The sequence below is a fragment of the Pipistrellus kuhlii genome, unplaced genomic scaffold, assembly GCF_014108245.1.
Source record: "Pipistrellus kuhlii isolate mPipKuh1 unplaced genomic scaffold, mPipKuh1.p scaffold_m20_p_13, whole genome shotgun sequence".
Taxonomy (NCBI): domain Eukaryota; kingdom Metazoa; phylum Chordata; class Mammalia; order Chiroptera; family Vespertilionidae; genus Pipistrellus; species Pipistrellus kuhlii.
The window spans coordinates 20,343,947-20,371,493 of record NW_023425438.1 but is presented as its reverse complement, the minus strand read 5'-3'; the positions used below and the strand labels follow the sequence as shown (position 1 = coordinate 20,371,493).

General features: G+C 38.0%; 1 protein-coding gene across 7 annotated transcripts in view; it reads right to left on the bottom strand.

Annotated features, from left to right (window-relative positions):
- SOCS5 (suppressor of cytokine signaling 5) overlaps positions 1–23,766 on the bottom strand; it is a 32,126-nt gene extending 8,360 nt beyond the window's left edge. Inside the window, exons 1-3 of one of the 7 annotated variants that reach the window (XM_036435218.2) lie at positions 23,225–23,447; positions 22,456–22,574; positions 13,012–13,098 (exon numbers count right to left, since the gene is read on the bottom strand). The gene's annotated coding sequence lies outside the window, so the exon portion shown is untranslated. Of the gene's footprint in view, positions 1–13,011; positions 13,099–15,830; positions 15,993–22,455; positions 22,575–23,224; positions 23,504–23,572 lie in introns of those variants that run through there. The other 6 variants (XM_036435220.2, XM_036435224.2, XM_036435217.2 and 3 more) reach the window with 6 other exon arrangements.
- Positions 23,767–27,547: the final 3,781 nt, after the last annotated feature.

Below are 27,547 nucleotides of genomic sequence, written 5' to 3'. Positions count from 1 at the left end.
AAAGCAAGCCTCTTGCTTGCTTCGTGGCCGCAGTCATCTTGGTTGGGTTGATTTGCATACTTGCTCCTGATTGGCTGGTGGATGTGGCTAGTGGACACAGCAGAGGCACAGCCAATTTGCATATTACTCTTTTATTAGATAGGATTACACATAGTTAAAAAAGTGTTAAATTTAAACGGTATTGATTCTGGAATAAAAGTCACTCATTCATTACAATCTTTTCATTTCCACTCCCATATCCTAAAAACTAACAAAAACAAATTTCTAAAAACTCATTTCTTCCTCGAAGGATAATCAGAATTTAAAACTGGTTTTATAATGCCATTTTTAACAACAGCATTTGTTGAAAAATGACATTTAACAGGATAAGCTATAAACCAGAATTATGGAAAAATTATAGGTCAAATTTCATTACTAAAAAAAATTACATACATAAAATATTAAAGACTACAGTCAATGGCAAGTTGTATCTATTACAAAATCCCCACAAAACAAAATATCTATCTTAATGCCAAGTTGTATCTATTACAAAATTCCCACAAAATAAAATAATTAAAAGTTTCCAGGAGTTCATTTTAATGGGACTCAAACCACACTTTATTAGAAATAAATTAATTCAGTAAGTTTTAAGACTACATGGCATGCCACAATGGTTAAAGAGTAAGAATATGACTCAACTCAAATCCTTCGTCTACTGTTTAGTCTACCTGTTTAGTCATGATAATACCTTCCCAACAGAAAGTCCTTTAGTTTCAGTAACAAAAATTGGGACACATGATTGAGGAAAGTATTTCTGTGTCAAATTCAGAGTATAAGAGATAGTATAAGAGTTTCAACTTTTGATTGATATTTTGGTGGTATTTCAATAATTTTTAGAAAAATAAAACTGGATGCCTATCTACTAGAATCTCTTATACTGTTACTCAATGTTATGTTTAACCATATAAAAAATAGTTTTGTGGGTAATAAATGTTGATATAATTCAACCTTAGAGTTCTACTATTGGAATATACATAACATTTATATGTAATTTATATATAATCATTTAGACAATGATTTTCAACTGGTGTTCCACAGGAATTTTCAAAATATGCAATACCTGACTATTTAGTCAGGGGCACTGTCCTCTTTTCCCTTAGATTGTCAAATAAAAAAGTGGCAATTGCCAATACAATAGTAGCCATCTGGTGTGAATCAAAATTATACCTATTTTTTTTGTCAGATCAACAAAAAATATATTTTTTGATGTGCCAGGGAATTTTAGTAACTAGTTTATGTGTACCATGAGATGGATTTGAAATGTTTAGAAGTCAAATCTACAGGATTAATAAGTGATTGATAATAAGTAATAAAGAAGAGAGAGGTATAAAAAATGAATGTCAAGCCCGACTGGTGTGGCTTAGTAGTTGAGCATCAACCCATGGTCACTGGATGATTCCTAATCAGGGCACAGGCCTGGGTTTTGGGCTTGATCCTTAGTAGAGGAAGGGCAAGCCAATTGATGTTTCTCTGTCATTGATGTTTCTATCTCTCTATCCTTTCCCCTTCATCTCTCTCTCTAAAATCAATTAAAAAAATATAGAAAAACAAAAACAACCAATGCCAAGTTTCTGACTTGTGAAAATAGGTGGATAGAGAAGTTATTCTGTTATTTCTGAGGTAGAAAACACAATAGATAGAGAAGTTTTGGCAAGTAAGGGGTTGGAGAGAGTTAATAAATTCACTTTAGAAAACGCTACAGTTGAGACTGTCGTTGAGATATTTAAGTAAAGCCTCATTAGTCCCTCAATATATGTTCATATAATGGATTAATAAACAGCAGGGATGATAAAGTACAGTTACTTGCATCTATACACATGAATCTTAAAAACATAGTGCTTAGAGAAATAAATCATACAGATGATATATACATTATTAATTCATTTACCTTTTACACTGGCAAACCCCAAAATATATTGTTTAGGTATACATACATAAATAATAAAAATATAAAAAGCAAGAAAATGGCCACCTATTTGGGGTAGGGATATGGAATTAGGGAGAGGCACTCAGGAAGCTTTGAGACACAGATGATTTTTTATTTCTTATAGTAATGGGGACATGGTTTTTACTTATTAACTATTCTTTAAACTGCACTTACATTTTATAGACTTGTTCCTGTACATGATACATTGCATAATAAAATTTAAAAACTATGTAGGCCACCTTTTGAGCACAATGGGAATTAATAACCAAGTATTATACAAAAAAAGCCACCAGGAAAATAAAAAGTTCTCATAACTCTTAGGTAAAAAAGGAATTCAAAACTAAATGTTACAGACTATTTAAAAAATAGTATATTCATATTTTGCAATTTTTTCCTATACGATAATTTGGCAATATTTATCAAAACACTCTTACTCTTCAACTTGGCACTTATTCTAGAGTAGAAAGTTACCCTAAAGTAGGCAAAATTTAAAACAAACAAACAAACCACCAGAAAAATTATTAAGCTAAACTGGTTTTCTAATGTAATACAGAGGTCAGCAAACTTTTTCTGAAAAGGGCCATATAGTCCATATAGTAAGTAAATATCTTAGGCTCTGTGGGCATGCATGTGGAAACTACTGAACTTTGCCATTACAGCCTGAATGTACACAGATAATATGTAAGTGAATAAGCATAACTGTCTGTCAATAAAACTCGGTCATAGCTGAGTTTTTCAATATTATGAAACAGAACAGAATACACAAATTATGTTATATTCATATAGTAGGATAGTATGTGTACAACGGATTAGAGAGAGGGGAAACATTGATGTGAGAGAGACACATTGATTGGTTGTCTCCTGCATGCACCCCAACTAGGGCCAGGGATTGAGTCTGCAACCCAGGTATGTGATCTTGACAGGAATTGAACCCTTGACAGTTTAGTGTGAAGGCTGAGGCTTTAACCATAAATACACCAACCAGGCCTGGCTTGTTTAATTTTATTATAATGTATGAAACAATACTCTGACCAAGAGTCCAGAGTAAAAACTATATTCACCACCTACTGCGAATATTTTGATGTCTATACACTATGCTTACTTATTATGAAAATCATTTTTTGTGTAGAACTTGTATACCACTCAGAAATGTTCTGATATTTTTATAACTAATGGATCTATATGACTAAGTTCTATTTCTTTGCTCAAATACTACTTTTAACCACATGGTCAGTTAAGAATGTGCTTGAAGCCATATGCTTAATTCAAGGAATGAAGTTCAAGAAGTTCTTATATTTCTTTCTGCATATTAAGAAAAATATAGTAGTCCATTTTTAAAAAGAAAACAAAAGAGGATATAAAATCAAATTAAGAGTCACAGTGTTATTAAATACTCTGAGTGACAAGATTATTATGATCTATGAATGCATAATAATGTGGCCACTCAGTGTGTATATTAGAGGCCCGCATGAATTTGTGTATGGGTGGGATCTGACCAACCTGGCCAAGGGGAGGGGACATGGGTGGTTGGCTGGTCTGCCTGCTGGTTGAACTCCTGTTCAAGGTGCTCCAGGCCTCAAAAATCCCATTCTTAAGCCAAAATCACTTGTGGATGCACTGCCTGTGCTTTACTTAGGGCAGTGGTCGGCAAACTCATTAGACAACAGAACCAAATATCATGCTGAAACCGGTTTGGCTCAATGGATAGAGCGTCGGCTTGGGAACTGAAAGGTCCCGGGTTCGATTCCGGTCAAGGGTATGTACCTTGGTTGCGGGCACATCCCCAGTAGGGGGTGTGCAAGAGGCAGCTGATCGATGACTCTCTCTCATGGATGTTTTTAACTCTCTATCTCTCTCCCTTCCTCTCTGTACAAAATCAATAAAATATATTTTTTTAAAAATGCAAGAATATGGCTACTTCTGGGGAATGGACAGGATAGAGACATGTAGGGTTTGACTGGAAAGGGCACATAGCACAAGACTGGCAATGTTCTATTTCTTAATTTGGGTGGTGAATGCCTTATAATTATCCATTAAACTGTACCTTTATATATATTTTACACACTGTTCTGTATATGTTAGATTTCATCATGGGAAATAAAGAACAACAAAAAGTATACACAGAGATAAAAAAAAAAAAGCAGAAAGCAGTATTTGTTGTAGGTATTAGTACTAGCAAAGGGCTACTTAATAATCTTTAGGTATCTTCAGTAAAATCCAAATAATAGTCTATCTCTACACTAGACTATTATTTCTTTCATTATATTGCCTTTATAATTACTGTTACATATTATATTTTAATAAAATTTCAAATCTAATTATAAGAGAAATAGTCCTATGCCAAGTTTTTTCTACTTGACTCTATATGGCTGATACATTCACAGAGAACCAGTCTGAGAGAGAAAAAGCCATAAACATTTGGCACAGCAGATATAACTAAATGTTCCACAAAAAATGACCCATAAAACATTCAATTACATAGTGGTAGATTTACTTTAAATTGTATGAGGTTAAACTACATATTAAGTAGTTAATTCAGTAACTTAACTTACATTATTCAAGAACATAAGTATCCTTTATATGACATTTTTCTGCCACAATTTCTATTCAAATGTGGTTTTTTTTTTTTTTTTAAATGAAAGACTCTAACTTTTTCCCTGTTCTGCATTGTACTAGCCATATAAGGCAATTTGGATTCCACTTTCTTACTTAATAGCATGGGAGAACTTCAGTTTTCTGGATGTAATTTATATATTTCATCTATTTAAGTAACCAAGTCCTTTCAATTGAAATAAAACTAAAGGGGAATTTTTTTATTTAAGAATATATATATATATATATATATATATATATATATATAGAGAGAGAGAGAGAGAGAGAGAGAGAGAGAGAGAGAGAGAGAATGTATGTTCTTATCTTTACAGTTATAATCAGGTATTTTCTAAAGCCAATTGTTACCTCCTTGAGCACACCTGGATTTTTATGGGAAGCACATTTGCAGTCCTTATATTCCACCCACTTTGAGTCCACTAATTTGCTACAAAAAATGTCTCAATTTGGTTATTCCTCATCGTCCCTCAAATTCATTATGTCTAAAACTAACTTAAGATTTCTCCCAAATTGGGATACTATCAGAACCATGTTTCTGTGGAATTTCTTAGAAAAATTTTATATTTTTCCACTTAACACCATTATCATTTTTAAATATGGTTTTTATTGATTTTAGAAAGAGAGGAAGGAGAAGGGAGAAACATCAATGGGAGAAACATGAATCAGCTGCTTCCTGCACGCCCCCAACTAGGAATTGAACCAGTGACCTTACAGTTCATGAGACGATGTCATCCACTCTGGCTGACATTATATTTAAAGTTACCAAGTTGACAATTTCTTTTCCAAAATGGCTCTCAAATTTACCTTTGCTCTGCACTTTCACTGCCAGCAACCTTGTCCAGATTTCTATTGCTACATTCCTAGATTCCTACAATACCTCAGTCTCTCCTCTCTTCCTATATTCATACCACTACCAGACATTTCCTTTCAGCAACATTCAACAGTTGCACACATCTTGTGCCTGACTTTCACTGACTGACATCCATAATTAGGCCCCATTTTATCCAAACTTAATTCTCCTTACTCTGAAACACCTCCACCACTACTCTGTCCTTCACCATTCAATTCTATTTTTAATGTCTACATCAAGTTCTAATTTCTCTAAAAAGGTTTATTATTAATGCTACAATTTGTTGTTTTCTTCTCAGACCATTTCAGGCATGTCAATTTTATCTCTGTAACAGTACACCTAGGGGAGAAATGAAAAACTTTACATCAGATTTTTTAGGAAAAGACAAAAAGGTGTCAAGGCCAAGGTGCTCTATTCTATTCTGGTACTTGGGTCTTGGCTCAGATAACTAAATCAACAGCTGGTCTGTGAGCTGGCTAGTGAAGTATGACTCATTCTGCCAAATGGATTAAGCAATTAGCTGCAATGGGAAAGCATCTATGAAATTCTATTTAAACCTCTGGGCATGTATTCTCTATAAGTAATTATTTGAAAGCTTGGTCAGAGAATTTTAGTAAAAGAATCTGATTGCTAATTTGGAGAATGTGTCTAGTGGGATGGAGGCCAAAAACTCAAGAGTTTACTAGGCAATCTAACATTCAATAATTATTATTTGATAACAAAAGAGGTCAGGTGATAGCAATGGGTCTAATTTTCCTTACTCCACCGATAGATATTTCTCTATCACATTGATGTTTCCCCTCCCCTTCTCTTTTCTTTTTCCCTCTCTCCCTCCCTTCTTCTAAAATCAATTAAAAAATTTTTTTTAAAAAGAAAAAAAAATTTTTGATACCTGCTGCATCATGGATGAACCTTGATGATATTATGCTACCTGAAATAAGCCAATCACAAAAGGACAAATATTGTCTTATTCCTCTTACATGAAGTTCCTGGAATAGTCAAATTCAGAGACAGAAAGTAGAATGATGGTTGCCAGAGGCTGGGGGCAGGAGGAAATGGGGAGTTAGTGTTTAATGGGTACAGAGTTTCAGTGGGAAAGAGAAAAAAGCTCTGGTGATGGTTGGTAGTAATTAGTGCACAACAATGTGAATGTACTTTAATGCCACAGAAAGGTATACGTAAAAAATGTTATCATTCATGTATATTTTATCACCATGAAAAGGTAATAAAACAGAGAAGAATATACAACCTTTTAAGTAAACACAACCTTTTGTGTTCTCTCTGTGTGGTTGATCAATTTTGAAAAGAAGCTGTGCTCTCTATTTCTGAAGTATCCACTTCTCTCTAAGAAATCAGTGTCTACTTATGCAATTACTCTTGCTCACAGGAGTACTTAAATATTGCCTTATGTCTCTGATAATTTCATTATAATTTTCTTGAATGTCTTTATCCCTTCACTCAAAACTTTATGAGCACAGACTAGGTACTAAACTTTATGTAAGCTGCTAGAAATAAATAAATAAATAAATAAAATAAAGAATATCATAATCTCTGAGAAGTACATTAGTAGACAAGACAAACTAATTATTATACAACCTAAATGCTAATTAATTAGAGGCCTGATGGGAACTCAAAGCACAAAGCAACTCCTCTAGCTGGGTAAGTGTGACACACAGCTAGTTGTACCCCCTACTTGTTCTTCCTTTCAAATATATATATATATATATATATAAAAGCCTAAGCGACTGTTATGACCAGTAGATCTCTCAACTGGTTGCTATGACAATGCACTAACCATCAGGGAGCAGATGCTCAACACATGAGCTGCCCCCTGGTGGTCAGTGCACTCCCACAGCGGGAGCACTGCTCAGCCAGAGGTCAGGTTCATGGTGAGGGAGTGCAGCTGCAGCAGCGGGAGCCTCTCCTGCCTCCGCGGCAGCCTACCAAACAGTGGTGGTGGCAGCAGTGGTGGCAGGCAGAGCGGGGCTGAGTTAAGTGGCAGCCGAGTTGTGCCTGGCTCCAGCTCGGGCTCTTCCCTGGCCACCTGCCGCTTTGCACACTGCTACATTTCTCAGGGGATGTCGGACTGCCAGTTTAGGCCAAGTCTGCAGGGATTGCAGGAGGGAACAGGCCAGGCTGAGGGACCCACCTGATGCATGAATCTGTGGACTGGGCCTCTAGTAATAATATAATTAGCTAGCACACAGTTGCCACGAATAAAGACATTATTCAGTCTTCGTTCAAGCCAATGAGATGCAAGCAGAAATGTCGTGTGGGAGCTTTAGGGAAACTTTAAGAGAGAGCTTGCATAAGACCTTTCTTTTTTGTTCCTTCATACTCAAGCTGCTTAAAACAAAGATACCTCAACTTTAGACCAGGAGGACAAAGGTCTGTGAGATATAAGAGATTCTGAAGCAGTTAGCTGGAAACTACTTTCTTAGTGATTTTGTGAAGAGCTGTCATTTCAGCCTTACACTGCAAATTCTATATTTTTATAGGAGAAAAATAAATTCTCTCTTGTTTTTAGGTCATTGTTATTTTGGTGGTTCAGTTACTTGTCACTGTACATAATTCTAACGAATGCAGGGGGTCAGGGAAGGCTTCACAGAAAAAGTGATGTTGAGCAAGGTTTTGAAGAATGAATAGTTGCTTGCCAAGTTGAGAAAGGCATTTCAGTTTCAGGCAGGTAATGTAAAGGCACAGACGCAGGAAAGGGTCTGACTTTCCTAAGGATGAGGAATAGTTCAGATGACTGATGTTTAAGGTAGGTGGAATGAAGTAAAAGAAAAAGCAACCTGAAAGCTGGAGAAACAGACTTAAAGAATATTCGTCCATGCCATGCTGAAAAAGATGCTTTTACTCCTATACTTGGTCATCTATAATACCAAAAGCATAACGTGCTAATTATACCAGATGTCCCTTCCCTAGACGAAGCTGAGGAGGTGAGGGGAGCTGGGTCCTGGGTGCCTGCTGGCAGCTGCAGGGAAGCTCAGGCCCCAGGTGCTAGAGGGAAGCTGCTGCTGGCAGCCGAGGGAAGGAAGCCCTACTCTTGCATGAATTTCATGCATCAAGCCTCTAGTATTAAAGGACTATGAATTCAGATGATCCTCTGCATATTTTAGAAGATCCAAATGCCTCCTCAGAAAACAAAGCAGTAAGGATTAGGGTATGGTAATAGAGAGAAACTTAGTTCTATAAGAGAAAGGCACACTAGTATTTCTGTACCTGCTGAGGACTAGAAGAAATAATACCTGGCAGAAAGAAAAGATTAGTACTCTCACAATAGTTAAGGGAGAGGAATCTGGACAACAGAGAAAAGAAAAGCATCCATATAGTTTGGCAATGTCTGGCTGAGGTAAAGATTGCAATGCCAGCTGTTTAAAGAAAACTGAGGTCAATGAATTACAGGGCAACTATGAGCATCTGATTATAATACATTTTATTTTTATTATCTGCCTGCACCCACTGTATCCTTTTACGAGTGGCTGTCATAGCTGAACAGCATCTAGCTATAATAGGAACCTGGTATTTGATGATCAAATACCTTTTCCTATCAAAGAAGAGTTAAAAATATGAGTGAGGAAAAAAAAAATCAGTGCTCCTTACATTTGTTTTAATTTTTATTCAAGCAGGTAGTATTCCTTTATTTTTCTGTAATATCGTATTATTTTTGTAAACTTATAGTTTTAAAAACAACCATGCATGCCCAATCAAAAAAATAAAAAGTGGCAGCAATTATTACCTCATAGAAGTATCAGAGACAAAATTATTGAGAAGGGTCTATGGCCTCTGTGAATACATCATTTATCCCAAATTATAGGAGACAATAAATAGACATCAACATTGAGATGATGCAATGTTGGAAATACCTGATGAAGATATTAAAGCAGTTATTACCAAGGGCAAACATTCTTGAAATGAATAGAAAGACTCAGCGAAGGAAAAGAACCAATGGAAATTTGAAAAGTGAAAAATACAATAATTCACTTCAAGTCTCAATAAGCAAAATGGAGATGACAAAAGGGAGTCAGTGAACTTGAAGACTGATTGATAGAAATTATCTCGTTTGAACATCAAATAGAATAAAATATGAAAAGAGCCTGAAGAACCTTTGGGATAACAAAGGTCTACTATCGTTGTTATTGGCATCCCAAAAGAAGAGTGGAAGAGTGCAATGCACAAAAGTATTTAAGAAAATAATGACTTTTAAAGTTTTCAAACTTGGTAAAAGCACAACATATATACAAATTTGAGAAGCTCAGATGACCAAAAAAGAACAAACCCCCAAGAAACCCAAGCCCAGACACATCATAATCAAACTGATAAAAACTCAAGACAAAGAAAAACTTGGAAAGCAGACACACTCACACACACACACACACACACACACACACACACACAATATACTACTTATAGGGTAACAGCAATTTGAATGGATCTAAATTTCTCATCAGAAACCATGAAATGCATAAAGAAATGGCATATTTTTAAGGCTTAAAGAAAAGAACTGTCAACACAGAATTTCTATATCCAGTGAATATATTCTTCAGAAATTAAGTCAAAATAAAGACACTCTCAGGTGAAGGTAAAATTAAGAGAATTCATGGCCATCAGATATACTCTAAAAGAATTACTAAATGACAGAAGGAAAATCATGCCAAGGGAAAAAAATGGAACATTAGTAATGAAGAAAGAACAAAAGAATGATAACCATCTGAGTAAATATAATAAATTATTTTTCTCTTCTTGAATGTTTGGGTAGTTAAAAGCAAAAACTATAATGTCTGATGGAGTTTTCTGTATATGTATAAATAATATATAAGAAAATAAAATAAAAAAAGAGGAGGGTAAAGAGACATAAATAGTGATAGGACTTCTACATCCCACTCAAGTGAAAAAATATTTATTCTAAGTAGAGTATGAAAATTTAAATATGTATATTATAATCGCTAAGCAACCATACATACTCTCACTAGTATGAGATATAGTAAAAAAAACAAAAAACAAAAAAAACCCCCACACAATAGATAAATTAAAATGGAATACTAAAAACTGTTCAAATAATCCAAAATAAGGCAGGAAGTGAAAAAAAGTGGTACAAAACAAAAGTCCTTTATACTATCCCTTTGTGTCATATCCCTAACCCCTAACTATCCTGTTTTAACCCCCGACAACCACAGATGTTATATAAATGGAATCATACAGTAAGTAACCTTTTGAGACTGGCTTCTTTTACTCAGTATAGTGCTTTTGAAACTCATCCAAGCTGTTGCATGTGTCAATAATTCATTCATTTTATTGCTCAATAGTATTCCATTGATGAACTGCACTACAATTTATTTATCTAGTCACCTGTTGAAAGACACTTGGATTATTTCCAGTTTGGGGCAATTACGAATAGAACTGTTAAAACATTTATGTACAAGTTTTTCTGTGAATACAAGTTTTCATTTCTCTAGGGATTGGGAGGCAGGAGGGGGAATGGGGAGATATTGGTCAAGGGGTACAAACTTCCAATTATAAGATGAATAATTTCTGGGGTCCTAATATATGGCATTAACTATAGTTAATGTACTGCATTATATACTTGAAAATTGCTAAGAATTGATCTTCAATGTTATCACAAAAAAAAGGGGGTATAACTATGTGAGGTGATGACTATGTAAATTAGCTTGATAGTTGTAATCATTTCACAATGTATATGTGTATCAAATCATTATGTTGTATATCTTAAATATATACAATTTTTTTTATTTGTCAATTATACCTCAATAAAAAAACTAGGGCAGTAGAAAATGCTGACTGGGACCAAGTACTAAGACTGGTTATAATTGCACCACTCTGCAAACCATCCTAAGCAGGTATAAGATATTTCTTTTTGTGTGTGTGTGTCCCAAAAAATAAACTAGTCCACTAAACTAGACACTGGGAAGATAACACACAAAGGATTATAATTCGAGACAGTGTTTTCTATAACTATAATATATGTATTTTGGGGTAGCTGCCATAAAAGTTAGATCTTAGATTGTGAGTTTTAACAAAACACAACCATATGACCAAAGTAATTTATTTAGATAAGTAACCAACCTCACCATCCCTAACTGAGTCCTAGTTTCTAAACATTAAATGTAAGTTATCTGTAGAAACAATCAATTTCTTTTAAAGGACAACAGCATTTTTATAACTTTTCAACCTTTAATCTTCTGGGGATATGAGTTGTAAGTAGCAAAACCAGCTCTTTCAATAGCTGAAAGTATGTTAATATGTAAAGCTTGGGGCAATGAAAATTTGACAACAAATATTTATCTACTGCTAAACAAATTAATTATTGAATACTTAAATATTCCAAGCCCTAAGGGTCATACAAAAGAGATCAAAATGGTACAGGTCCTCAAAGACTTAACTGAAGAGACAATACAGACTCATAAGACAGACACCAGAACTGTAAATAAGAAATGATTATGTACAACAATTAGAGAATAACATCTAAAAAGACATCAAAACATTCTGGTAACTCAGAAGAGAAAATAATTTCATCTGATGCAGAGAGACACTGGAATACAGAGAAAAGAAGAATGTATTGGAGTCTAGAGGCCTGTCTCAGCTCTGCCATTAAAACCTCTTGGGTAAGCTGAAACCGTTTGGTTCAGTGGCTAGAGCATTGGCCTGCGGACTGAAGGGTGCCGGGTTTCGATTCTGGTCAAGAGCATGTATCCTGGTTGTGGGCACATCCCCAGTAGTGGGTATGCAGGAGGCAGTTGATAGATGTTTCTCTCTCATCGATGTTTCTAACTCTCTATACCTCTCCCTTCCTCTCTGTTAAAAAAAAAAATAAAATAAAATAAAAAAAAATAAAATAAATCAATAAAATATATTAAATAAATAAATAAATGATGCTCTAAGAAATACAAGGAAGAAGGGCAGGCATGGGCTCCTTCTAGAAGGGATTCTGAAAACTCAGGCTTATGGTAAGCTTACTATTTGAATTCAATTCCATCTTTTCACAACCATGTGAAAGAAAGGATGCTGACACCCAAAAGAAGGAGTTGGCTGCTCTCCTTGCCTCCTCTAGAGCACAAACTCTTATATCAAGGGCCTCACTGTCCTGGGCCCAGCTGCACTGGCACCTCACAGTCCCAGGAACCCCCCATGATGCATCAGCTGTCTGGCTTAGTTTCAGGCTGGTTCTTTGGGTCTTAGTAAGCTTATCTGAAAGAAAGGGAATCAATCAGGTCCTTTAGAACATCGTGATCTATAAGAATTAGAAATATTATTCATAGAACATAAACCTTACTAACTGTCAGCTATGAGTAAAACAGCTTATAAAATTTGTTATCTGGACTTTATTTGTTTGTTCTACAAGAAATATCAAACTGTTTTTAGAAATGCCAAATAGGAAACGTGAACACTAATGAATTCTTTATAAAAGAACAGTTCTTACTTTAGTCTAAAAATATTAAAATGGCTAGATCTCACAGTAAAACATAACCTACGTAAAGATTCATCACAATTCTTCGCTAGACTGAGTTAATTCTTATGACTCAGAACAATATTCTTGTAAATCAAATACTCTTAGTACCGGTACCTCTAGAGCACCAAGTGCAGTAGAGTTCCCAGTAATGTCTGCAGGCAGCAAGAAAAGGTCAAGAGTTGCCCTTCTTAACTTCCAGACCTAAAACTCAGAAGTAGAAAAAAACAAATCATCTTAACAGTTACTGAATGACAACTATGTGCTAGATGTTGTCCTCGTAACTTTAAATGGATTACCTTATTTAGTTCTCACAACAATCCTATGAATCGGCTAGTTATTATCACAATTGTCATGATGAGACAATTGAGGCTCACGAGTTTAAGAAAATGTCCCACAGCTACATAATATTTTACAAAGCCTAAAAATAAGATAATCACAGAATGTGCCACTGTCTTAAGCCTTTAGGAAAACACTCCATCAGTAGACCCAACTGTTCATATATCTTTGATAGATATAGCCCTATAGTGAAGATGTGGACTATCAAACCATCATGACTGGATATTATATCTTAACGTAACAAGAAATTAGCTTTGTTTTCCACATGAGTCTTCAGTAATTTGCTTAGCATGAAACCAGTTCCCCTCATAAAACTGAGTTTCTAGATCTACAATTGCTAAGGAACAGACACCAGACTATTCAAATTAAGGTCATTCTTTGAGGTCTACTATGAATGGCACCTCCCTGAAGGAGATGTCTATTTCTTTGCTCATTAACCATACCATTGTTTTGTCTCTTCTTTTGAATATTAACTTTCTCCACTGGATTGCTAACATGTTCTATATATAGCAGAAAATGTGAAGCTGAGCCACTAGAGTGAGTTCTTGAAGAGTATCAGGTCCATATGCCTAAGATGCCCTGGATAGAGACAGCAAATATAATCTTTTATTAAGAAAACTAAAAACAATGATTTCCATTCTTTTTTTTAACATAAGAACATCCGTATCTGCAAGGAGGTGGACAGTACCAGTGGCTGAGAAAGGAAAGCAAAACGTCTTTAAAAAATACTCTGGACCCCATGGCTCAGATGGTCACAGACCAGGAACCAAGAGGTTGCCGGTTCAATTCCTACCCTGTTTCCCTGAAAATAAGACAGTTTTTATATTAATTTTTTCTCCCAAAGTTGCTAGGTCTTATTTTTCAGGGGATATCTTATCTTTCCAAGCCCTAGGTCTTATTTTCGGAGGATGTCTTATTTTCGGGGAAACACGGTAGTTAGGACACAAGCCCAGGATGCAGGCTGAATCCCCAGTAGGGGGCCTGCAGGAGGCAGCCAATCTATGATGTTCCTTTCTCATGGATGTTTCTATTTCTCTATCCTTCTCCCTTCCTCTCTCTCTAAAAATCAATCAGAACATATTTTTAAAAAATTCTAAAAAAAAGAAAAAAGGAAAGAAAGTAATAGTAAATATCTTTAATTATACAAAGAATTATTTTATAGAAACCTGCACTTTTAAACGATGAAACATGGACACTGCCTTAGTTTAGGAAAAGTTTAGAATATATATTACACATATAGTGTAAGAATAAATGTCTCAGTCTATACTGATAAAGATCAAGTTAAAATATATGCAAAAATGGAAAAGAGGCATGGTTAAGATGAGAAAAACTAAAATCACTTAAATCATTTTTCCCTTATCCTCCCAATCATTAATTTTACCAGAATTTTTAAAACTAAAGTAGGTTTTCTTGTTTGTTTGTTTGTTTGTTTTTTTGGGGTGTGTGTATGTGTGTGCACGCACACGAATGAATACATGTTTATTGTAGAAAATGTAAAAAATATTAAATGTTGTATTAAGAATATGTTATCAGAAATAGATCCAGAGATATGGAAGCATACAATAGACAGAATCTCAGAAGGAAGGGGGAGGGGAGAAGTGTGTGGGAAGAGATTAACTAAAGAATTTATGTGCATAACCAATGAACACCGACAAAAGTTTGGTGAAGGCCTGGGGTTGGGTGTGGGAGTGAGATGAGGGGAGGAAAAAAGGGAACATCTGTATACTTTCAACAATAAAGATAAATTAAAAAACAACAACTATGTTCTCTGACTAAAAAAGCATTAAATGAAAACACAGTAACTAAAAGATACGAGGAAAATCCCAAATATTTGAAAATTATTTGACAATACTCTTTGGAACAATCCATGGGTCAAAAAAAAAAAAAAAATTACAAGAGACATTAGAAAATATTTTGAATGAAATGCTAATGAAAATGTATAGCTTTAAATGTTGATATTTAAAAAAAAATGAATTTTAAAATCAATGAACTAAGCTTTCACCTTAAAAAATTAGAAAAAGTAGAGTAAATTAAACTCAAAACAAGGATGAAGGAAAGGATTAAAGAAAGAGCTCAAATCATAAAACAAAAAACAGAAAAACCACAGGAAAAAAAAATCAAAAGAACCAAAAGTTGATTATTTTAAAGGATTGACAAAATTGATAACCCCTAATAAGACTAATCAATGGGGGGGGGGGAGGGAGAAGAAAATGAATCCAATATCTGAATGAAGGAGGGAGTATCTACATAGATCCTACCAACATAAAAAGGAAAACTGTTTTATAACATATATAATTTATTTTCGGGCTGATAAATTTGACAAGTTAAGATAAAATGGGCAGATTACTCAAAAGGCATAAATTACCAAAACAGGGATAAAAAGAAATAGAAGATCTGAGTAGTCTTATATCCATTCTTTTAAAAATTGAATCCTTAATTAAGACTCTTGCCACAAAGAAAACTGCAGGCCCGGGTGGCTTCATTGGTAAATTCTATCAAACTCCTAAGGAAGAACAGCAATTGTACCCAAACTCTCCCATAAAAGAAAGAATAAAGGAATACTCACTGCTGGTAGAAATGTAAAATGGTAAACCCACCTTCAAATTTGTCATCAGTTCCTCATAATGTTAAACATATACATATTCTAAAACACAGCAATTCCATATCTAGGTATTCATCCACAATACATGTGTCACAAAAAGCCATGTATAAGAATGTTCATAGCAGTTTTAGTCATAACAGTTGAAAACTCTTTCTGCAATAATAATAAACAAAGTACAGTATATCCATACAATTGAATACTGGTCAGCGACTAGAAAGAAGTAACTACAATTACATGTAACATGGATGAATCTACATTTTAAACAAGAGTTTCATAAAAGTTTTATGCCCAGGAGAGTCTGAAAACAATTGTTATGGAAGTATTTAAGAAAACAAAAAGAGAAAATATAAGGGATTTGGGTAATTTATAAATTAATCAATGCCATATATACTATAAACTATATGTAACAGTTGTTATCTTCCATTAATTGCCATTTAAATCATGTTACACTATTCTTCTGTTCATGTTCAATTTTCTACTTATGTGCTTCAAGGAATTCCAATTCCAAATTTTAGTCTTTAATCATCTAACTACCCTAATTTCTCATTAATCCCAACTCATACTGTGCATTTTAGATAAAAATCCTGTTCACCAGTTCCCTTTCTTTTTTTTCTTTAATGTCCCACTTTCTTGGTACTGTTTTCCCCATCTCTTTAATAGTGTTATTTTTACTCTTCCCTGCAGAGACCTGTCTTTCTACCTCCTTTAAGACTGAACCAAAAACTCATCTTTTCCACTAAGTGTGAAACCTCAGATTTTTCCCAAATTCTCTCAGCACTTGAAGATCTTGCTCCTAATATATGTATTTATTTTACTGAATTTGGACTTCTCTTATAATGACTCACTAACTCCATCCCCTGGTTATAGAGTAGACTCTTTGGGCTCAGTGAATTAAAAATATGACAGTCCTTTTCAAGGTCCATTCTCTTGTGCTGTTTTTACTTTTCTACCTGGGATTCTAGTTGCCAGAGGCTTAAACTCTATATGGATGGAGGGGTAGAAGAGAGAGTTAAGAGATAGTTGATTGTGGCTGCTCCTGGATTAGATTTTAAAGAAGGTGAAAAAAGCCTTTAGGCTTCAATGTTGTTCAGACTTGCTCACTTGCCCAAGGAAGCAAACAGGATTCTAAAAAGAGACTTTAGGAAAGGAATAAGTAAGTATGTTGTTTGTCTATGAATTCTCTGTGTTGTACAGGTGATTAGACAGGATGCAGCACAGTTTCAAGGGCATTCAAATATTCTGACAGCAAATATTTCTATGTATTTTTTTATAATGTTAGAGGGTAGAGGTTTGACTGGAGGTGGGCAAAAATTAAAAATCAAACTAAGCGCCAGTACTCTTTGTTCTGCATACATTATTACTTAGGAACTACTCGTCTAATATCACAACTTTCAATTTTAAACTATGCCTTCCAAATCATATCTATAAACCTGATCATGCTCCTGAGCTAGAATATTTCCAACTGATATCTTGATCACATTAAACTAAAAAGCATAATGAGTTATCTGAAAGCAAACTCAATATTCCCCCCCTCTCTCAAACTTGTACATATTATTCTACTGCCAAGTCAGAAACCTTAGACTCATTCTCAACTTTCTCTACCATCTCCAAACACTAACGCAGTCTCGAAGACAGACTCCTAAATATCTCTAAAATCAGTGCTCTTGTTTCTATCCCCACTACAAATTCCTTAATTCGGACCAGCATTATCTCTTTCCTGAACTGGGGCAGAGCCTTAAATGACATCCTTGACACTAATCTACCTACTAGAGGCCAGGGGCTGCCACATTCACTCAGCTTGCCATATGTTTTACTTGATGAATAAATGTCTCCAATCTCTGTTCCTCCAGACTATTCTCTTTATTACTGCTATAATCAGTTTTCTAAACTACCAAACTATTTGTGTTACTTCCCTACCTATAAAACAAAATAAAATCCAAATTCCTACTATGGCATATAAAACTACTCACAATTTGTTCCCAATTCACCTTGGTTCTAGTCTGACTTACTAATTTGTTTTTTGCACCCATTTCAGCAGATCAAACTTCACTCTTTTCCTTAGACACACTATGCCTTTTCTTTTTAATAATCTAGAATAAATAGTAACTCAGTCTAGCTTATTTTGTTTTTATGAGTACCTTATACTATTTTAAGCCATTAGCTGAACAATCAGATAATACAGCCAACTCTCAGTTAGCTTATCTATTAACATGGTCAGTATAGAATAAGTGGAAAAGTGATTAAATGTTTCAACAACTGTTGAGCTTCTTCCTTACAATAAATTAATGTTAAAATTCTTCAGTGACAGACTTATCGTCCTCCTTTTGATTCCCAGGTACAAATAAAACTAGAATTCAATTTTCTTCATATCTATCCATTTCCTTTCTTTCACCTTTAACACCTCCCTTCCCTTGTTTCTCCTCTTGCAGTTTTCTTCTTACTATAAGCTTTTGCATCTAATTCTCAGTTAAAGCACTAAGATGTAAATTCACCTAACATTAACCTGACTCAGCAGTTTAGCCAATTACCCTTCAAGGTTACTTCTGCTTTAATCAAATTCAAAAGCCCTTCCCCCCCCCTTAAAAGTAGGATAGTTGGCTAATCCAGATAAAGAATTTTTAAGTTAGGCAAGGCAAATGATTTGTATTTCCCCTGTCATTCTCTAACATCTACAATGAAGCTAAGAAAGTAATTTGCATGGTCCATATCTACCCAGTCCACATCCCCATGAATTTTAAATATGGGTACCAGGCAATTCACAATGCCATACTGTTTTTAAATATATAAAGAAAATGTCAACTTAATGAAAAATTGAGCAATAGTTGTATTTTATTATAACATGGTATTGCTAATGTCTTTTGAAACCATATTTAACTAAATATTGTATTCATATAATTAGATTATATAATAGATGGAACAAAGTATCTGTATGTCTAAATTCTATAAAATTCCTAAAGGCATGTAATGAGTCCAAAAAATGTACAATAAATTGTAATAACTTCATAATCTTTATAATAGTTAATCAAAAGAAGGTCACTCTCATATATTAAAACTTTGTATCAGTTAAAAATTAATACAACCCTAGAAACTTTTGATGGCTCCATGTAACTCTTTTAGTCCTGCTAGCATTACTTCAGATTAAAGGGATGATCCATGTATTTATCATATGAAGACTATCAAAAGAATGCCTGCCTGAGATCTAAAACAATATAGCAAGAACCTACTACTATCATAATGAATAGGCTTTTGAGCTAATCCTTATTTCTGATTTTAATATCTAAGTTGTAAAATAAACTCAATTTAATAAACTCTAAAAATAAGAGGAATTAAAAATATTATGTGACATACACTTAAAAATAATTGAAATTAATATTTTAAAAGAAGCATGAAAAATAAGCTCATATGTTACAGGTGGTGAAGAGTTACATGTTGCTACAGGAAGTTGAAATGTTGTGAGAAGGAAAGACCACAAATTTGCTTGAGAGTCAAGGAAAGATGATAAAGATGCTTGAGAATTAAGATCAATCTACTATAATCATAAGAAAAGCTACTGTAAAAGCCATAGAACCTCCTAAGGCAGAAACAATACAGTTTTCTTCTTACTATAAGCTTTTACAACTAATTCTCAGTTAAAGCACTAAGATGTAAATTCACCTAACATTAACCTGACTCAGCAGTTTAGCCAATTACCCTTCAAGGTTACTTCTGCTTTAATCAAATTCAAAAGCCCTTCCCCCCCTTAAAAGTAGGATAGTTGGCTAATCCAGATAAAGAATTTTTAAGTTAGGCAAGGCAAATGATTTGTATTTCCCCTGTCATTCTCTAACATCTACAATGAAGCTAAGAAAGTAATTTGCATGGTCCATATCTACCCATTTTTAAGTTAGGCAAGGCAAATGATTTGTATTTCCCCTGTCATTCTCTAACATCTACAATGAAGCTAAGAAAGTAATTTGCATGGTCCATATCTACCCAGTCCATATCCAAAATAAATCTACCACTGTCAACACAAAATACATTTGATAAACCACATGCTTATGATACTAATTAGACCTAGGTTACAGCAAATTTAAAAAGAACAAAATGTTACAAGGGCATGTAACTTGGTTGTGGGCACATCCCCCATAGCGTGTGTGCAGGAGGCAGCTGATCTCATGGGGAGAGCAGTTGGGGGTAGCCAGGCCTGCAGGGACGGGGGTGGGGAGGTTGGGGGGAGGGGGGAGGACAGTTAGGGGCAATTGGGCTGCCAGGGGAGCAGTTAGGTGTCAATCAGGCTGGCAAGGGAGTGGTTAGAGGGTGATCAGGCTAGCAGGTAGAAGCGGTTAGGGCCAATCAGGCAGGCAGGCAAGCGGGTGGGAGCCAGCAGTCCTGTATTGTGAGAGGGATGTCCGACTACCGGGCATCCCCCAGGGGTCTCAGATTGGAGAGGATGCAGGGTGGGCTGAGAGACACCCCCCCACCTCAGTGCACAAATTTCGTGTACCAGGCCTCTAGTTGATTTATATAAAAGTCTAGAAAATCCCAAATAGTCCACAGTGACAGAAAAGGTTGCCCGGGAATAGGGGAGGGGCAGAAGAGAAGGATTACAGAGACGTGACATCTTAGAAGATGATGAATATGTTCATTATCTTGACTGTGCTGATGGTTTCATAATTGTATATTTTAACGTGTGAAGTTTACTGTTTGTTAATTACACCTCAGTAAAGGTGTTAAAAATGAGAGAAAAAATCTGTCAGCTCAACTTTTCATCTTTACAAGGGAATAACATCACAAACAATTCAAAAGTCATGGATGGTTGGCACTAGAATGTTTTAGTTTAAACACTATGCTTTTCCACCATCTTTCTGTACCACCATGAGGCACATGAATGTACTGGCTGAGGCTAGTCTAAAGAGTATCAACAATGCCAAAAAGAGAGGCAAATTCCAGGTTCGTATTGGGCTGTGCTCCAGAGTCATCGTCCGGTCTCTTAACTGTGATGATGAAGCACGGTTGCATTGGTGAATCTGAAATCACCGATGATCACAGAGCTGGGAAAATTGTTGTAAACCACATAGACAGGTTAAATAAGTATGGAGTGATCAGTCCAGATTTGATGTGCAACTCAAAGATCTAGCAAAATGGAAGAATAACCTTTCAGTTTCATTTCACTGTGCTGCCAACCTTAGCGGGCATGATGGACCATGAAGACAAAAACACACAGGAGGGCAAATCCTGGGATTCTTTTCCTATAGGTATAATACATATATGCAAATAAAATGCCTCAATGGTAAAAATAGAATAAAATAAACACTGTACATGTGATAAAATAGAAAAACCCTAGACTACAGTCCAGAGATCTGTCCATCACTAACTAGCAATTTGTCCCTCACACTATTCTGGGCCTAGGTTTCCTGATCTGCAAAATAATCATCTCTATGGTCTACAATTCCAGCTCTAGAAGAAATGTGACTCATACACACATCTTTTCCCAAGCTTCCCATTCTCATTGTTTAGTTATTACTGCATTATTGTCCCTTAGTTCTACAAATGGAGAAAACAGCCCATTATAAACAAGGGAACAGCTTTCTAAAATCACTGGTTTGCTACAGATGAATCTCAAGGTGAAAAATGTAGAAGCTATTATAATGTTAAGAGGTGTTAGGTTTCAGTATTTTAGGCTACTGTTTTGTGTGCCAGTACATTCTCCTTAAGGACAAACAGTAAAATTCAAGGACAATAGGGAGGGGAAAAAATGTAATTATCCATTAATTATTCAAGAACTAAAGAGATGCCAACTGAACATATTAACTTTTTTGCAAATTTTTTCTGACCATTGAAAGGCAAAATCTGATCTACAAAATTTTATCAAATCTCTTTAAGTACTCCCTTAAAAAAAACTTAGATTTTATAAATTATGAGAAATTAGTAAGATAACATATGGGTTAAGGAAATATTTAAAAGATTTAGCTGCGCAATTCTTAGCTGCTGCTTCTCAGAGACAGGAAGTGCCTCTATGGGCTGCCAGAGAGCTGGATTCTGTGAACTGCCACTCACTGCCTAACCCTGAAATGCATTTTCTATGTTCCTAATCCATTCTTAAGAATGTTACACAAACGCACGATTCTTAAAATTAAACTAAGCACCTGACATCAAGATCCCCAACTGTTAGAAACCTCAACCTGATTTTAGTATTGGTTTCTTAGGCTGCTAAGTTACCAACATCTTCCCAATTCAACACCAAGTTAAAATATCTTAAAACTTCTATAGAATTTGTGGTTCAATCTTGCATGACCTTGTAAAGAAACAATTAAAAGCAAGGGAAAAGAAAGCATGCGAATTATGTATTAATGTTGCAGAATAAAAGCCAGTAGCAAACTGAACAATACAGTCCAATCTAAACGTCAACTTGGTAGGAACGGAGCCACTGCTATAGATGAAGAGACCCGAAGAAAGGATCGTCAGCAGCTGGAGCGGCTGCTACAAGAATTCCAAGGTGCAGCCTCGAGACTCTCCAGCAAAACTAGTAATTGTAAAGCACCATCAAGTACCTACATGCATTTAAAATGAAAGGATAACGGAAAAGGTCTAGCTGCCAGCAGGCTTTGAGTGGGAATGCCAACAGAAAATGTCAAAATCACCCCGAGACTCCAATCGCCCAGCCTTCCAACTTGAGCCATGACAAGATGTGTGCTTAAATTGTTTCTTAGCATCCTTCTTTAAAATGCAACCCCCTCTCTGGAAAGTCACTCCGCTTCAGCTACCTGACTACCCAAATCCCAGCACCCAAGAACCTCAGAACCCCCAAGCAGTGGCAGAGAAGTCTTCCTGCACCCGCCAGCGCATCCCTTTCCACCTCGCGTTATAAACCAGGAGGTGCTCCAGTCACCTCCACATCAAGCGTCCCAGTGGCTCCTCTCTCCCAGTGGACCCTTTTGCTTCGACCTTCAGGACCCCTCACTCCGGTACGAGCCTTCGATCCCTAAGTAAGTCGGCGGGCGCCTCCTTCCCTGCAGCGCCCGCATTGCCCACCATCTCGGGTAGCCTCGCCCCCATCCACCTCGACCTGGATCCCTAACGTTCTCCTACTAGACCCCAGGGAGGGGACCCTGTTCCCCTTAAGACACCTCACGTTTCTCCAAACCAGAAAACAATTGCATAGAAATGCATCGAGAGCCTACTAAGCGCAAGCTCCCACTACGCGCGGCGCGGTCTGCCCTGGGCTCGCTGTCCCGCGCCCGCGGTCTCCTTCCCGGCCAGCGGCACTCACTGCGCTGCCTCCGCCCGGGGTGCTGGAAGCGCCAGCCGGAGGCGGACTGCGCCGGGCGCCGGCACCGGGTCCACAGGACGGGAACAGCGGCCGGGGACCGGGTGCCGGCCGTGCTGATCGCGGGCCGCGGGGACACTCACCGGTCGGGGCGCGCGGGGCGGCCTCATCCAGGGGCACCTGCGGCCAGGCAGGATGGGCCCGGGCGGCGCAGTCACCGAGAGGGCGAGTCCGCCCGCCCTCCCGCCCGCGGTCCGGTCCCCTCTGCCTGCCCGATCGAGCGCAGTCTCCCTCCCTCCCTCCCTCCCTCCGCACCAAGCTCGGGGACACCAGCTCCGCCGGATGCCCCCGCCAGGCCCCCGCCCCCTTTCCCGGCCACCTCCCCCTTGACACCCTCTTTCCCTCCCGCCTCACCCCCACCCCTCTCGGAATGGAAAATACCTCCCGGGGTGGGGGGCGGCGGGGGCACGCCTCTCGGAAGGGCAGCCTACCGCGGCCAATAGCAGGCGGGGCTCCGGAGGGGCGGGATTCCCAGCGGCCAATCCGGAGGCCTGTAGGCGAAGGCCGGAGGAGGGGGGCCGGGAGCGAGAAGAAGGGGGCGGCCCGGGAGGCCGGGAGGTCCGGCCACTCGGGTGCGCGCAGTGCGCGGCTGCCATTTTGGAGTCGGGCAGTCGCTACGGCGGCGGTCGGGTCGGGCCTGAGTGGGGGGGGGGGGGGGGGGGGAGGGCGGAGCCAGTCAGGTGGGAGAGAGTGGGTCACGTGAGCTAGAGGGGCGGGGCTAAGCGGGCTGCGGCTCGAGGGGTGGGGTCGACGGCAGTGACTTAAGGGGGAAACGGACGGTGGTCACGTGGTCGGAGGAGGGCCCCAGGGGGGGTTCGGGGGCGGAAGGTCAACGTGAGGTGGGAGAAGGAAGAAAGCGTTGCCCAGGTTTCAACTCCGTTCAGGAAAAGGAAAGGAAAGAAATGATGAATGGATAGTGAAAATGTGAATGAGCCTCCGCCGAGCTTCTCCCAGCGTTAGAGCCTCGTCATTACTACATCACAAGATCTGCGGGAAACTGGGCACTTGATTCAAGTATTTGCCATCCCTGCTCCTAGCTGTCCCAAACATGACTCACAAATCCGAAGGAGGGGTGTTTGTCTCCCACTTTTTTTGCCTTCACCTTTGTAGGGAAGGGCACCCGCTCTAGAAATGGCTGAAAGGGCAGACGCTTCTACGTTGAGGCCTTGTGACGCGGTCAGGACTCTTTCCCGCTGGCCTTCTAGAAACCTGGCGTCATTCACCAACGAATGTTTTAGGTAAGCCCATGATTGGATTCCAACGCCTCCAAACACAAAACAAACTACTACCTAACACACACACCCCATCTCCAAGGGGGAAAAAAAACACTTGCCTATGAGACCCTATGGAGCTTCCAGTTCACACTCCAAGTACAGCCCAATTCTACTCCCTGTGAGGCCACTGAAAGCACTCTTCTTAAAGCTGCCAGCGACACCCATGCATCCAAGAGTAAGGGTCACTTTTTAGTTCTTACTGGATCTCCACTGCAGTGTACTCTGTAGACTACATCCTTCTTGAAACTTCTCGCCACCCAGATGCACACCTGACCCAGTTTCCCAGAAACTATAATTCCCCTGAAACTACAGCTTCAGGTTGTATTTGTCTTCAGCAAATCCAAATCTGTTCTCTGTTGGCTCTTTGAGTCCAGCATCTGATCCCTAGCCCTGTCCTCAGTAGTAAGTACATAATCATTCTGTTGCACAGTAGGTGATGTAATCATTTTGATGGCTGGGTATACCTTAGATGTGCTTCTGGACATCTTCATCATTGGAACTCAGATAACTTTCAGAAGTCCACACAGTCTGTTCCTTATCTTCTTTGGAAACATCACCATCCATTCGCTTCGCCAAACCAGGAGCCTGGGAGTAATCCTCCATGCTAACCCCCCCCCCCCCCCCCCCGCACTGTGTAACGCCTCTCTATCCCTTCTAATTTTGCCCCGTTGATTCCATTTACCAAATGCCTTTTCCTCTCCATTTCTACAGCCACTGCCTCACCTGGGCCATTTATTCATTAGGTCAATATTTACTAAGCACTTCACTATGTGCTAGGGATTGTTTGAGATGCTTAGGCTGTAATGATGAACTAAACTGATAAGGTTCATGAATGGGGTGAGACATACAAGAGTATATCAGTCAAGCAGCGAATAAACAAGATAATTTAGGAGATGACAGTTGCTATGAAGACAAAAGCAAACAAACAAAAAAACCCTACCTCACAACAACAAAAAAGATGGGGACACCTGCTAGACCCTCCAGAAGTTGTTGCCCAGCTCTTCACCTATCTTTGCGTACCTCCCCCAACTCCCACCCCCTTCTTACCCCCGCAACATTCATCCTTCCTTCTTATTCTTAAAGAGTAAGGCCCAGAACTTTTCTCGATCTTTATGTTAACAGTTGTCTGAATACAAAGCCCCCAACTAGAAGATAAGCTACTTTGAGGGCAGGGATTATGCCTTACTTTATACATCTTTGTGTCTCCTCAGCACCTTGGTCCAGAATGGGTGCTCAGAAGTGTGTTAAAGGAATTGGTGAATCGCCTGAGACCTGACTCACAAGGCCACAAAAGCGTCCCTGGCCCAAATCAGAATGGAAGGTCAGTGAACTCACCTATTAGAATCTAGTGGTAGTGATGCCTCATGGTAGGCAACAGGGTCATAATAAATTAGACAATCTGTGTTCATCCCTTCCAGGCCTGGGATTCCGTGACACTGTGCCCCATGTGGAGCAGTAGTTGCTTCATAAACACTATTTATTTGACAGTGCCAAGTACATGTGGGCAGTTTAAAAGAGTACTCTTTGTTTCCCATGATAAGCTTCCAACTCAAAGCACTTCGGGGTGAATTGCCAGAGTAGACTCTGCAGGAGAAGGTTGCAGTTGCCACTTCACTTTGTATTTCCAGGCCCTTGGGTATTGCACCCCGACAGGGAGAGAGTTGTTGCCAGTTCCGGCATAGTCATTGTAATTAAATCCAAGTTCTGGCAAAGGGCAGTACATAATTATGAAGTATTATTATGGTTTTTATCATTATTAGACACCCAGCTGCCCAGCCCAGGAAACCATGGTAGTAAAACACTGAGAAGCCAAGCTCCTCTCCCAGCTGGCATGAATTGATGCCAGGTGTATTGGCACACAGGCTTGCAGCTCCACTCATCAAGATGGGTCCTTCTGTCCCCTCTTTTTAGCAAGATAATTTTTTAAATAAATGGAAAGAAGAAATGTAAAGACCTTTGCCATCATCTCTGGATCTAGTTCCTCACCCCACCCCCCACCCCATCTCCCCAGAATGATCTCTTCTCATCTATGTATGTATTATATAAATCCTTTTCAACTTTATCCTTGACCTGTCAGCTTCTTAACCGTCATTCCCGAATGTCTCCTGAGGATATATTAGTTAGGGTGAGAGTGCAGAGTGCAGGTAAGAGTGCTTTTACATTGAGAAGGAAAAAAAAAAGCAACTTATGATACAGACTAAATAATTCAGAAAGTATAGTCAGGCTTGACAAGATATCTTCCTTTCATTAAGTGTCTACTCAGTGCCATACTCAGCATTTCACTTATGCTCTCTGACTTCATCCACACCATCCTGCAAGGTAGATTTTATTCGTCTCATTTCCTTCAAGGTCTCAAAGACTTAGTAAGTGACAGAATTAAGATGTGAACATAAAGATACAAATTTGGTAACTGGATACTCACGGTCGATATGTCCACACTGATGGGTGAATATAGGTATCTGACTTCACCTCCTCCTATCAAATTAAAAATGTTTTGTTTTGTTTTTTTGAGCAAAGTAGGTTTTAAGCTGAGCACTGAAAGGACAATTCGGAAGTGATGCTGAGGAAACGGTGCCATAAAAGGAGGCCAAATTGGCCTTGAGCCTAAAATCAATCAATAAGGAAAGATTTCTTGTTCAGCAATGAGTCATATTGTATTCTCCAAGCACCTTTCTTGTCTCAGCTCTTCCAAATACAGAAGTCAAACCAGGTGGTACAAGGTGTGCTGAGAATGGGGAGGGTGGTTTGGGGAGGGAATACGATTCTCAATGCAGAACTCCCATACGGCCCATAAACTGGCACATCTAGCACTGGCTTTTGGAACAACAGAAATCATGGCAGCTTTCCGTGCTGATGTTTTCAACTGATGTGTGTAGAACAATTTCCCATTCTCTTCTCTTTTTTTTTTTCCCTAAAAAATAACTGATTAAAAATAAAAAAAATTATCACTATTTATAGAAAGCAATTCACTTCTATTTTTAGTTTTATAAAGGATTTAAAATAACATATACCTATTTATGTGTAAAATTTGATCTGTTTTAAGTCATGTAAACAGTGTAACCACTATCATAACCATGAAATAGCACATTTCTAGCAAGCCAAAAACTTTCCTATGCCTCCTTTGCTATAGAA